Here is a 15478-nt window from a genome sequence, read left to right on the forward strand (position 1 = left end):
AAGGGATTTGCCCTTCCGTTGATTTGGCAGCGACATCTCATAGGTCTGTAGAGAACCAACCAGCTCCTGCACCTTGATGTCGTCAAGATCCTTGCTCTCTTCAATGGCTGTCACTTTGGCACGGAAGCTTTCCAGCAATGATCGGAGGATCTTCCTGACAATCTTAGAATCCTCCATCTTCTCCCCCAAGTTAAACTTACTGACAACCACTTCATTTAACTTCCCATAGAATGAGTCGAAAGACTCATCCTCACTCATCTTGAGCTCCTCAAACCGAGTGGTCAGCATTTGTAACTTGGTATCTTTCACCTTCTTCCTGCCTTCATAAGTTGTTTCTAGAATCTCCCATGCATCTTTGGCAATAGTAATGTGAGAAATCCTGTGAAATTCATCTGGAGACACACCACAGAAAATAGCATTTAGTGCTTTACTGTTAGCATTAGATGCAGCAAGTGCTGCCTTATCCCATGTGGATTTGGCTGCCTCAGGTTTGGTCCAACCAATCTCAACAGCATCCCACACGGATTCATCAATAGAGCATAAAAAGGCTCTCATACGAACCTTCCAAAATGCATAATTACTTCCATCAAAATATGGAGGTGCATTAAGGGATTGAGACCTATCCATCTCAAAAAGAAAGGGAGTCAAGGATCACACAATGGTAATGAAACCAAATAGCTGTGTACCCGCTCTGATACCAATTGAAAGTTCAAAAACGTGTACAAAAACACTTTTGAACGTTTAGACCCCCAAAAACCAATTTAATCAACACATGCAATATGTTAAACAACTAGTGTGCGGAAACTTAACATATGCTATAACATGGAATTGATTAAACAACTATCTAAGCCACAACAAAATAAACCACAGCAAATAATGTAAAGGCAGAGATAGAGAGGAAGGAAGATGCAAACACAGCGATAACACCAGATATGTTATCGAAGAGGAAACCGAAGACCTCGGCGAAAAACCTCTCCGCCGCCCTCCAAGCGGTAATCAATCCACTAGAAAATACAGTTGGGATACAAGGACAGCAATAGACCCTCCAAGCCTAATCTACCCAATGCACCTAAGCCCTCCAAGCTTCTTGCTCCAACGAGGTTGCGCCGAACCTTTTTCTTTTCTAGCTTTCCGGATTCCGCTACTACACCGTAGCATCAACCAATGAATATTGGCTCCTTCCTAACTGCTTCCCAGAACTCCAAACGTCTGTCTCACAGAGATGATAATGGTGAGAACCAGGTTTGGTATAATGGCCTCTCAAGGATTTGACAATGGAGAGGAAGAGAGTGAGGGAATTTGATGAGACTCTAAGGTAGAGATTGTGGGTGAAACAATCTGGTTTTTCTTTAGGGTTTCTCTCTCAAAATTCTCTCTGGAAGCTCTCTTTCAATCGTGGGTTAAAAGGGTATTTATACTGAAGTGGAGTGGAATGCGAAACGTCAGGTTTTTCCAAAACAGGGGTGGCTCGCGGCTTGACCTCGCGGCTTGACTAAGTCGCGAGTTCCAGTCGCGAGTTAACCGTATGGCCAGTTGTCCTGTTTTGTCCTGTAGTGCTCCAGCTAACATGACTGTTCATCTTCCAGCATGCTTGGCACGTGTGCATCTTCTGGCGGGTTGAAGCCGCGAGTCCAGCTGCGAGTCCCAGCCGCGACACTCTGTTTTCTTGCACACTCTTGAGCAATCTTCACACTATCTCACTCACTACCCTTACAACAATCCCACTTAAATACAGGGTTACTAAATGTTGAATTACAAGCAAATTTGGCACGGAATAAAGCCAATTAGATGGTTGAATAAATTCGACCTTACAAGTAGCGTTAGATGACAAACTTCTTTCAGTTCTATAGATTCTTCTATCGTTGATATCTGTTAAAATAGTAACCTTTTTGGAAGAGTGTATTTCTGTCAAGACAAGTGGTACAATGAATTTAAAGAATATATCTTTTTCCAATATATTAGTTTTAATTCCTTTATCTGTCATTAAAAAGGATAAATTAAAGTCATTGCTAAAATAATTTTTAAAAGGAAAGTCTTTAATTAAAACAAAGGCTGTCTCAAAATATATTATATCATAGCATATATGAACATGATGAAGGTTATAGCATGAAAGATATAGATGATAATTGGTCAAATAGTGATATGGAATATCAAACAGATTCTGATTCTGACAGTGAAATTGATAATTATAATTATAATGGTAACATAAATAATTGGAGTAATTTAACAGAAGATAAAATCAACCGACAGACTAATAAACACAATAATAGTTTTTTAGACAGAATTAATAGAAAAATGGAGTCCTTGGAAAATATTGACAGATCTAGTATATATACTAAAGTTGAAAAGAAAAATGATAGTTTTTTGGACCTCTATGAAAGAATGAAAGCTTTAAATTCACATTATAAAAAAGAAATAGAATTTGAACCCCATCTAAGATCATCTTTTACAGAAACTATGACAGATAATTGGTTTATAAATAGTAATTCAAAAGAAGTTGAAGATAAGAATTTACAAGCAACTGACAGATTAGTTGATAAAGATATTGGCCCTATTAACGAAAGAGCAACACGTAGAAGTACTGTAGAAAATGACAGACTAAAAGAAATTTCTAGTTCAGTACTAGACACAGATAGACAAAAGAGCCTATTAAAGAAAAAGACAAGAAAGAAAAGGTAAAAATAAAATTAAAACAAGATAGTGTAAAGATAAAACCAATAGCTCTACTGACAGAAGAAGAAATTTTAATCAAAGACAGAAGTATTTTCAAGTAAGATTTTATTTGTTTCAGTTTTATGTTCCATACTCTGTTTTAATCTATTTTGACTATATCTATTTTGCTATTCTCTTCTTTATAAACTATTTTATCATTGTTTATGCTTCTATATTACTACTGTGCTCACTCCTGGGTAGATTAAAGCCAAAAAAGGATTTCCTAATATAACTTTAGAGGACAACTTATCTGTCAAGAAAAAAGGTGTTCTGAACTTAATTCCATTATTATATATGTATGCCTTAGTTAGCTTATTACTTATTTTAAGTCTATCACCATTAGCCTGAGTCAATCTGTCTGTCGTTGATTCATAATACTTAGAGGGTATTAATCCTTCTTGTATGCAATTCATATCAGCACCTGAATCAACAAGGGCAATAACAGTTAATGAAAATTCTTTATGAATTACCAAAGTTATCTCTGTGTACCACTTTTGAAATATCATTCTGTCAATTATATTTAAAAATTCATCTTTATCATCTTTTTTATGAGAACTTTCACCAATGTAATTATGTCTGTCAAGAAGAGAGGAGTCTGTTAGAGGTTCATTACAATATTTAATTCTATCTTTTATGCTAATTACCTGTGCAGTTATCTGTTCAACCATGCCTTTTAATATGAAATTTTCTGATTTTAATTTTCTCAGTTCATTTTTTAGGTTATTAATGTCTGTTTGTAGGTCTGCCACAGTTATGGGTTTATTGGGTTTAAATCTTTCAGTAATTTCAGTAAAATTATAAGTTGACTTATAATCTTTTAGATCTATTTCAAATCTATCAATTTCAGTTAAAGATTCTTTTAATTTAGATAAATAATCTTTTTTAGATTGTAGGTCTGGAAGTTTATCTATCAAATCCATTATTATGTCTTCTTGGTTTGTTAAGACACATATTTTTAATTTTCTTTTACAATAACAATTATCAGGATTGTTACAGTTACATAATTGAACATTTCTATCATGTGAAGAAACATCTGTAGAGGAGGAAGAAGTACTGTTAATATTATCTATCTGGTGAATTTCATTATCTGTTTCATCACTATCTGTCAGTTCCATTATACTTATTAATTTATCCTTTAATTTTCCTGATATATCAAGTTTATTTATCTGTCTTTGAAAGTTACAGTATCTGCTAGTGTGGCCTTTTTTTCCACATTTGAAGCAAGTAATGTCACTTTCCCTACGTCTATCATAATTCTTTCTTTTGGATTCTTCTTTCTTGTCTTTAGGCTTACTTTTATAATATCTTCTATTATTGTTCTTATATCTATCACTTCTGTCATCTTTCTTATATCTATCACTTCTGTCATCTTTCTTATCTTTTCTTCGTTTCCTAGAGGGAGCAATTAATGGATCACATTGACTACCCAGGAGTGAGCACAGCAGTAATATAGAAGCATAAACAATGATAAAATAGTTTGTAAAGAAGAGAATAGCAAAATAGATATAGTCAAAATAGATTAAAACAGAGTATGGAACATAAAACTGAAACAAATAAAATCTTACTTGAAAATACTTCTGTCTTTTATTATACTTGAAAACAAACTGTCTTTCTTACAAGCTTTGAAAATAAACACTATCTGGAGAGTTACAAGATTACAAAGTAAAATCTGTAAAGGGTTACAAGATTGTCTGTCTGGAAAGGTAAGGTTACAAGCTTATCTGTCTGAAGGTAAGGCTACCAAATTACAAAAGAAAGTAAAGTACAAAAGGGAGAGTACAAAAGTCTTTCGGGGAAAGGGAAAAAGAAAGCTAAAAGTCTTTCTGAAGATTGGACCTTGGAATGGACCTTTAAAATTTGAACTTGAAAATTTGAACCTGCCTTCTGTCTTCGGAGTCTGTCCTTTTTATAGATAAAGTGAACCATGGTAAGTTTTCAAAAGTAACCTGAGTTGAGTAAAGTGAACTCAAGTTAATCTGTTGGTAGAATCTTGAATAGTAAAAGTCTTTTCTGTCACGGACCTATCTTCTGTCTTCTTTTTGTCTTTTCTGTCACGGGTCTGTCTTCTGTATTCTGACATCTTATCTTTTGGCAATCTGTCTTCTGTCTTCTTTCTGTCTTTTCTGTCACGCTCTGGACTATAATGGATCTGTCTGGAAGCTATTCATGCATGTTGGTGAATAGTGATCTGTCTTCAGTGAATAGTGATCTGTCGCTGATGAATAGTGATCTGTCGCCTCTATCTGTCGGAAGAGTATTCTGTCTGTCTGTGCCTTCTGTCTGTCTGTCTGTCAATCTGTATCCGCGTAGTTATCATAATCTAGCGAATCAGTGTTATCCTCATACTGCTCATGCTCGTAGAGCACTCCATAATCATTACATAGGGCACAATATGAAATAGGAACGAAAACAGGAACATGATCTTTGGCTGTCATCAATCTGGGGTCTTTAACAATCCTTCTTTTCCCAATGAGCCTTCCTGCTGAAGGTCTTGGGCCATACACAGCTATCCTGTCGGTGTAGCCATATAAATGAAAACCTCTATCTAATTTTCTCTGTTCTTCATAAATCTTATTACTCATGAAATTAGACCATTCTTGAGCCAAAGCACCTGGATCCTCAAGTGATAAGTAAGTATCTCCTGTATACCAGTCATATTCAAGGATACCACTCCAATCATGGATAAGGACTAGAATGTGTGCTGGCTGAGCTTCCATATAATAGCTAGTGTCCCAAACTGGGAGAGTACTCCAGATTTCTATCTTCATATAATTAAGTCCTCCAATCTGTGCTGCTGCTTCTTGGATGACTCTGGGAAATAAACTAATCTGATTTGCAGAAGTAATGGTTAATTTTCTGATAAACCCTGCTTCTAGCATTTCAGATAACCATAAGGGATCACAGATTACTGGATCTTCTGTCTCTGTGTTGATAAGTAATCCCGGGTAGGGATCAAATCTGTCTCCTGTTCTTTCATAAACTCTGTCTGAATTTCCAAAACTGTCATACCATTTAGCCTTATGAGATAACCATGTATCACCTGTCATGTCTTCTGTTCTGATAAATGCTGTAGAGACTAATAATTTAAAAAGATACATCCATCTGTCATAAGAGCTTGTTATAGCTTTATGAGTTAATATATTCTGTTGGATTTCAGGGGGTAAGGTTCTAATAGCAAGTCTCGTTTTTTGCTAAATCCTAGGGTGGAGCTTTGAAAAGCTTGTTCCCATAAGATAGCTTTTTAGAGACTGTAGTTCTGTCTTTGTGGAGCTTGAATCTCCATCCTCCTTGCCAGGGAGTTGACAACCGAGAGCTTCAATCAATGCTCCGGTGCTAACAAGATGTAATTCCAAAGCCTGAAGGGTCATTTGGAATAAGGGTTTCTGTCTGAGGGTGAATGCTGCCTGTAAATTGTCAAGAAGTAGTTTAACATGAAAAGGAAGGTCTGTAAATTCTCCGTCTTGAAACATAAAATCACTGTCGGGTACTTTTTGCAGAATTACACTTTTATCACCACATGAATACATTGCTTCTGCTAGCAGTGTATCCTGAAGGGATATTGTCTCTATCGAGACGCCTTCATGCATATCCGAAATTTTTACTGAGGGCTTTCGGAAACCTCTGGGTTGCACCGCTGGTGCCTTGCCCTTGTCTTTCTGAGAGAATCTTTTACTCATGGTAGTCTGCAATTGGGTTTTTGGAAAAGGATTATATTTGGAACAAATAAAAACTTCTTTTGAAATTCTTCTGTCAATGTCTTTCTGTGAAATTCTTTTGAAATATTTTATAAGAAAAACAAGAAAAGCATTTATGAAACAAACAACATTTATAAAACAAACTTTTCTTTGTACACTCTCGTGCTCTTGCTGAGTAACAACAGTATTAGAGTAGTCATGATGGGGTCTGTCAGGGTAAGTGAGATTCAGAATCAATTTCATATTTCTTAAATCTAATATGATTCTATAGTAAAGTCTTTCATTAATAGGAGAAACTGTCAAGGGATTATAATTAATTTTACTTGTTGGGAAATTAAATCTGTTATTATTCAAGAAATTACCACAATTAATATTTTCTTTAATGATCAATAAAGAAGAGTCTGTCAGAGATTCTTTTATTAAAATATCTGTTATATGAATATTTAAAGATGCCATAAAGGGTGTACATTTGTCATTTAGTACCTCTATCAATCTATCAGTATGTCTATCATTATTATTAAAAGAAATAATTGTTCCATCTATATTTTGTGTGGGGGCAATAGTCTCAAATTGCCATCTATCAGTCCATATACTATAAGTCCATGCATATTGATTACAAAAGATTGTATTCATATTTCCGTCTTCTATAAATTCTTCTGTAGATTGGACTTTATGTAAGAAAAGAGAACAAAAACAAGGAGAATAAAAACATATCTCTGTCTTTCTGTCTTGTCTATATTCTTTTTTGTCATTTTCTGTAAATTGATTAACAAGTAGCGTTTCTATCTTTAAAGATGACAAACTTCTTTCAGTTCTATAGATTCTTCTATCGTTGATATCTGTTAAAATAGTAACCTTTTTGGAAGAGTGTATTTCTGTCAAGACAAGTGGTACAATGAATTTAAAGAATATATCTTTTTCCAATATATTAGTTTTAATTCCTTTATCTGTCATTAAAAAGGATAAATTAAAGTCATAAAAGAAGTTGCTAAAATAATTTTTAAAAGGAAAGTCTTTGATTAAAACAAAGGCTGTCTCAAAATAGATTCTGTCATGGCATATATCAACAATAGGTATTTTATAATTAATTATTAGGTTGTTTTCTCTATTGGCCTGAATTAATCTTTCTTGTATATAATTTATATCAACACCTGAATCTGTCAAAGCAATTTCTGTCAAAGAAAACTGTTTAGTAATTTCTGTGTACCATATTTTGAAAATTACTCTGTCAATTATACTTAAGAAATTCTGTCTATCAAATTTATTACTATTAATATCTGTAATTTCTTTATCTGTAGGAGGATCAAAGGGGTCTATCATGGAATTAGAAAATTCTTTTATTATTTCTACAATATTATGTTCATTTATGTCTGTCAGGTTTTCTTCTTTAATTGTTTTAATTTCCTTTTTTACCATTTCTTCTTCTGTCAGTAGAGCTATTGGGTTTATCTCTACACCATCTAGTTTTAATTTCATTTTTACCTTTTCTTTCTTGTCTTTTTCTTTCTTTTTACAATTCGTAACATGGTGACCATATTTCCTGCACTTAATGCAAGCAATAGGTATTTCTATAGTGTCTTTCAATCTTAATAAATATTCTTTCTTGTCTTTATAATGATTTGGTAGATTTTCTATCAGTTTTATTATTATGTCTTTTTGTTTCCTTTTTCTCTTATTAATTTTAAGTGGGTTGGTTGATTTTAACTTTTTCTTTACTTGATCTATCTCTTTTTGTTTAACATTAAATATTTCCATCAATTCTTTTATAATATCTTTTCCAAATTCTAATTTACTAATTTGTTTAGTAATTCTATTATGTCTGTCACATTCTTTTTTAGTATGTCCATATCATTTGCATTTATGACAAATAGTACTATTAACATGTCTATCAGCTTTCTCATTATCTGATGATTCTGTAGTATTTAAAACTGTTATGTCTCTTTTTCTGTCTGTCTCCATTGGTAAACTTAAAAGTTCTATCTTTTTAGCCAATTCTATTAAACTGTGGTTTTCAGTTCTGTCAATTGATTTAAGTCTCTCATCATTTTCTTCTTTAAAACTATTACACTTTCTGTCTTTTCTATTGACTACTTCTTTCACTATTCCTTCTTTTGCTTTTACTACACTATCACTATTTGCTTTTTCTTTTAAATTACCATAACTATTTTTCCCACCATTGTTGACTTTTTCTTTTTGTCTTTCATGTCTCATCTTTTCCTCTATTTCTATCTTCCTACGTAGTGATTCCTTACTACTATTTTCTTTTGGCATGTCTTTCTCTATATCTATACTATTTTGTTTCTCATCTAATTCTTTCAAGCTATCATCATTATTTCTAGGACTATCATCTTTTAACTCTTTCTTTGTCATGTTTCTTTGTTTTACTATGTCTATCATTTTCCTTATGTCTTCACTATTCTGTCGTTCAAACATTTCTTTCATCTCTTTTACTATTTCTTTCTTATCATCTATCAAGTTTTCACGTAGAGATTCTTTCTTGTCTGTCTCTATTAGGCTCTTTTGTCTATCTAGCTCTTTACATATAATCTGTACTGGACTAGAAATTTCTTTTAGTCTGCCTTTTTCTATAGTACGTGTTACTCTTTCCTTAATAGGGCCAATATCTTTACTAACTAATCTGTCAGTTGCTTTTAACATCTGTAAATTCTTATCTATAACTTCTTTTGAATTACTATTTATATTCCAATTATCTGTCATAGTTTCTGTAAAAGATGATCTTAGATGGGGTTCAAATTCTATTTCTTTTTTATAATTTGAATTTAAAGCTTTCATTCTTTCATAGAGGTCCAAAAAGCTATCATTTTTCTTTTCAACTTTAGTATATATAGTAGATCTGTCAATATTTTCCAAGGACTCCAACTTTCTATTAATTCTATCCAAAAAACCATTATTGTGGTTATTAGTCTGTTGGTTGATTTTATCTTTTATTAAATTATTCCAATTATTTGTGTTATCATTATAATTATAACATCTATTTCACTGTCAGAATCAGAATCAATTTCATAATCCATATCACTATTTGACCAATTATCATCTATATCTTTCATGCTATAACCTTCATCATAATCTATATCATCATAGTCCATGTTTCAATTAGTGTGTGCCTAGCCTAAGTGTGAACAAGCAAACAGATGATGAGCTGATAAATGTATTTATTCTCTTTCTAAACAATTAATAATTACTGGCGGAACTATTACTAACCACTGGTATCCTTGCTATCGGGACCACCTCCTTGGGAAAACACCATTGCGAGACCACCCAAACAACGCCTTTCCGTCGGCTACAACAAAGGGGCTGACCAACGCGAAACTATGGTTTGCCAACGAGTCTGTAGGCTGACCAACGCTAACAAGGAGCAAGTAGTGGCTGTGTAGTAATATAAGTTCCTAGTAACGTCTTAATTGCAAAGAAATAAAACTCATACACCTACCATCCATGGCTCTGATACCATTGACTACCCAGGAGTGAGCACAGCAGTAATATAGAAGCATAAACAATGATAAAATAGTTTGTAAAGAAGAGAATAGCAAAATAGATATAGTCAAAATAGATTAAAACAGAGTATGGAACATAAAACTGAAACAAATAAAATCTTACTTGAAAATACTTCTGTCTTTGATTAAAACTGAAAACTTCTGTCTTTCTTACAAGTAGTGGCTGTGTAGCAAATACTTTCACTGGGAAGAAACTATAACGCTTGCAACTTTGCAAGGCACTAAGCAGAGAAGACCTAATGGAATACATTAAAAGGTTCAAAGACAACTCTTGACTGCTATGACCACTACGAGGAAACAACGTTGGTAGAGATGTGCATAGGAAATATGATTATGGAATACCGGGCTGTCATTGAAAACTTTGAGATTTCTCAATTCACTCAACTACTACAAAAGACTAGGAAGACAACCCAATTAGTTAGGCCCAATTCTGACAAGAGCAAGGAGCGAAAGCCTACACCACAGGCCATAACGGTGTCCACGGTTGAGAAGAGGAAGAAATCAAAGGGAAGGGAATACAAGAGCCCTCCTCCCATACCATGCATGCCAAAAGAGCTGGACGTCCTCCTGGACAAATGGATCGTAGATGGAGTTTCAAGTCAAACCATGTTTCTAGAGAGCCTAATGAAGACGAGTGGAGAGACACTTGTTTCTGTTGGTTGCACAATTATGTGCAACACGCTACCATAGAATGCTAGGCACTCCGCAGACTGTTCCACCACAAAATCAAGGAAGGGACTCTTAAGATGACCCAACTAGAAGTTCAGAGAAATTCGTTCCCTAACCATAAGGGGAAGGGAGTAGCAGTGGTAGTTCTTTGCATAGATCCAGGCGAAGAGGAAGAAAATAGGCCCTCGTTGTCGGCTGGAGCCATTACCACTTTGCAGAAAAGCTCTTGGTTTAAAAACTTGTTTGACTGGTTAGAGTTCACAGCCAACGACTGAAGAATGGCCACAAAAGCCTTGGTGAGCATTGCCTTAGGAGCAGGATTTGAATGCCTCATCGTAGAAACTCGATTTGACCAGGTATTTCTTGAAGGTACCAACAAGAATACCTTCAGTGATGAAGACATGGAGGTAGGATACCCAGACCATAGAAGAACACTCTACTTTGCAGCTTCCAAAAATCAAATTCCCATCAAGTGAGCCTTAGTAGATGCAGGCACCTCAATGAACCTAATCCCACTTAGCACGTTGCAAGCAGTAGGAATACCAAAAAACAAGCTTCAAGGATACCCCATGAAGGTGACAGGATTTGGAGGAAAAGGCGAGTACACAGTAGGGTACATATAGCTGTGGCTGAAGGTAGGTATGATAGCCTTCTTAGCTCGCTTCCACATGGTGAAAACAGAGGTTTCATACCATGTATTGCTAGGATGGCCATGGTTGCATAAGCACCACCTTATCCCATCAATGTACCACCAGTGCATAAAGGGGAGACTCAATGGCAAGATGATACGGATCGTAGCAAACCCATCCCCCTTCGAGCAAGCGGAAACCTATTTGGTCGAGACCATGTTTTATGATGAGTGGACCTTGTTTGGAGAAAGTTCAATATCTAAGCTGTTAAGCATATTTGTTCCCAGATGGGAGGAAGTAAAGAATGACCTAGAGCTTAACTTGAGGGAATTGTTGTCACGAAAAAGGAAGAGAAGGGAGGCATTAGCTTCTAGTTCGGATAGTTTACCGCAATGCGTCAGGATCAAAACGCCTAACTGTAGAATAATATACAAGTTATAAAAGTGCGCAGGGCCCGTCTATAGTATGCAAGGGGGTCCCAGAGGAAAGTCTCAGCATAGGACACTGATATGCTATGTAGCCTAAAAAGACTCGGGGAAGAAAGTGATACAGAGGATGAGGAGAAGACTATGGCAAAAAAAAAGAAGTACAAGTGTCAGCCGAAGAAAAAAAGAAAGAGATAAACCTAGGAATGAACCCACAGAAACTGAGACCAATTTCAATAAGTTCAAAGTTATCAAAGGAAGAAAGGTCAAAGTTGATTTCATTGTTGAAAGAGTTTAAGGACATTTTTACATGGGAGTACAATGAGATACCTAGGCTAGATCTAGGATTGGTGGTGCATATGCTCAATGTAGAGCATGGAGCCAAGCCGGTAGCCCAGCTAGCCAGAGTGTTCCATATCAACGTGGAGGAGAAGATAGTAAAAGAGGTCAAAAGCTATTGGTGGCGGGATTTATGAAGCCAATCTAGCACCCAAAATGGCTATCCAACATTGTACCCTTAAAGAAGAAAAACTGAAAACTACGGTGCTACATGGATTTCAGAAATCTAAATCGAGCTGCCCTAAAGACGAGTTCCCGCTGCCCAACATGGACTTGTTGAAAGATTCTACCACGGGGAACGCCATGTTCTCCTTCATGGACGAGTTCAGTGGCTATAACCAGATTCAAATGGCGCTAAGAGATGTGGGAAAAACTGCCTTCAAAACACCCATAGGGAATTTCTATTACACAGTGATGCCCTTTGGGCTAAAAAATGTGGGCACAACTTATTAGTACACTATGATTGCCAAACTCCATGACATGATGCACTGCAAAATAGAGGACTATGTAGACAATACCATGGTGAAGTCGAGAGAGAGAAGATCATGTCAAAGTATTGAGAATGGTGTTTGAAAGTAGGGAAGTTTCTAGGATTCCTAGTCCACAACAAAGGAATAGGCGTAGACCTAGCCAAAGAAATAGCAATAGCAACTATGAAGCCACCAGCCACAGTTAAAGAATTAAAGAGCTTTTTGGGCAAGGTCTCTTACATCAGGAGATTCATACCCGGCCTATCATCAATCACTTTGGGTTTTATGAGGTTACTAAAGAAAGGACAGAGCTTTTAGTGGGGAAGCGCACAATAGAAAGCTTTTCAAAAGCTACAGCAGATTATGATAAACCTCCCTACAATGCAAGCCTCAGTTCACAGAAAGCCATTATTGCTTTACCTAGCCTCAAGCCCATCTGCAATTGGGGCCTTGATAGCCTAGGAAAATGGGGGCGGCATTGAACAGCCAATATACTATGTAAGCTGAGCCTTAAGAGATGCTGAAACAGGCTACCCCTAGGCAGAGAGAGTGTGCTTCTTTGGCAACCCATTTTGTCTAGTAGAATATCCCAGTGCCTGTTGCAGTTATCACAGTATGACTTGAAAGCAAAAACACCTAAAGTGGTAAAAAGCCAGGCCATAGCAGATTTGTAGGCCCAATTTCCTGGAGAAGAGGAATTCTAGTTAGACAATGAGGTGCCTAGAGAAGTAGCCATAATGAAAATAGTCAGAGAACAGTGGGTCATGAAATTTGATGGCTCCTATACGGCAAACTCAGGAGGTGCGGGAGTGGTCCTTTATCATAGTGACGAAGAGGCCATAGCGCTTTCAAGTTGGAGTTCCCATGTTCAAATAATACAGTAGAATATGAGGCTTACCTGATAGGATTGGTGATGGCCCTCAAAATAGGGCTCAAACACCTAAGGGTGATAGGTGACTCTAATTTGGTAGTTTGCCAAGCTAAAGGGAGCTTTTCCCTAAAAGAGCCAAGCTTGGCCCTGTACAGGACTCTAGCCCAAAGGATGGAGGAAAAATTTTGTACGTTTGAAGAAGAGCATGCCCAGAGAAGTGAGAATCGATACGTAGATGCCTTAGCTGCATTGGGCTCAAAAATAGCTTTTGAAGGAAGCAACGCTAGAGTTGAGGTTAAGAAGTGAAGAGAATCTATAATTGAAGTGCTCAAGGAAAGTTCATAGAAAAAGAAGAATGCAAAGAAGATTGGAAGGATCCCATTAGGGAAGCCCTATTAAAGGAAGAAGATATGGCAGAATTGAAAACGATGATGTCCTAATGAAAGGAGAATTGTATCGCAGATTGCTAGGACGAATTTTATTGAGATGTGTGGGGCACAAGGAGGCCTAGAGAAAGTTAGAAGAAGTGCACAGCAGGACTTGTGGGTTCTGCAAGGAGGTTAGCTTGTACAGAAGGTTGAAGAGAGCGGGCTTTTACTGGCCGAGCATGAGTAAGGAGGCAGATCAAATTCAAACCTAGTGTGAAGCTTGCCATCTGGCCATAGATAAAGAAGAGAGCTACGCCGTGTTTGCCACGGAGGATTAGGGAATCACTTTCATAAGATACTTGCCAGAAGGGATCCTGCCACAAAAGCATGGAGAGAGGTATAAGTTCAGGAAATCTGCAACCCACTATTTTCTACATGAAGGATTTCTTTTCAAGAAAGGGTACGACGAAGACCCATTGTGGTGTTTAGGGAAAGAAGAAGCCAGAGAGATGTTGAAGGAAGTGCAAGCAGGAGAATGTGGAGAACACCAAAGAAGAAAGAAGTTATAGAGATACATCCTGCAAATGGGCTACTATTGGCCCACTATAAGAAGGGACACAGTAGAATTTGTAAAGAAATGCCATGACTGCCAAATGTAAGCCAATTTGATCCATACCCACCCACGGAGCTTGCAGAGCATGGTCACCTCATGGCCTTTCCACACCTAGGGGCTTGACTTGGTGGGACCAGTCAATCCGCCTTCCAATGGGTGCATATGGATCCTTATGGCCACAAAATATTTAACCAAGTGGGTGGAGGCCATACCACTTCACAAAGCCACCGGTGGAGCTGTGGCGAGCTTCATCAAAGAGAACATAATTGTTCGGTTTGGGTTACCTCATAGAATCATAAGTGATAATGGCATGCCTTTTGTAAACAAAAAAGTGAGAAAGATGCTAGAATTCTACCAAGTGAAGCACCATTGGTCATTGTTTACTACCCATAGGGGAATGGACAGGCGAAAGCAACGAACAAAACCCTCACTAATATCATTAGTAAGATAAGTCAAAAGTATAGTGGAGGCTGGGTAACACATTTACCAAACACATTATGGGCTTATCGAAGTTCACCCACATCTGCCACAAGATTCTCCCATTTTTCCTTAGTATATGGGACAGAAGTAGTGAGCCCAGCAAAAGTAATGATACCCTTCCTAAGGGTAATATAGATGCGAAAGAAAGAAAAGGAAAAGAAAGTCTTTACAGCAGAAAGGTGCAAGGACTTAGAAGGACTGGATGAAAAGAGAGAAGAAGCTCAAGAGTGTAGCTGCAGATACAAGCAAAGAATGATTAAAACTTATGGTAGAACCATTAAAGAAATATTTTTCACAGAAGGTTAACTCGTGTTGAGAACAGTAGACCATGTCAGGCGAGGTTTGGCAGGACCATCTAAATTCTTGCCAAAGTGGGAGGGACCCTTCGTGGTGAGGGAAGCCCATGCAAGTAGGTATTACCACCTAGCCCAAATGGATGGAAAAAATTTGATGGACCCCATTAATGGCAAGTGGCTAAAATGCTATTATGCATAGGAAAATATTATGTAATCGTTACCTTTTCATTTTTTTTTTCCTTCCTTCCAAGTGACCACCCTTGCAAGAGATATAGTGTCACGAGAAAGAAATGTAGTTTGTTTTTACTTGTAATCATGTTTAACGGCAAAAAGCAAAAAGTAATGAAGATCACACATGAGGTATTAGCAGAAACATACTATATCATAAAGTATAAT

This window comes from Quercus robur, chromosome 8 (assembly GCF_932294415.1).
Source record: "Quercus robur chromosome 8, dhQueRobu3.1, whole genome shotgun sequence".
NCBI lineage: Eukaryota > Viridiplantae > Streptophyta > Magnoliopsida > Fagales > Fagaceae > Quercus > Quercus robur.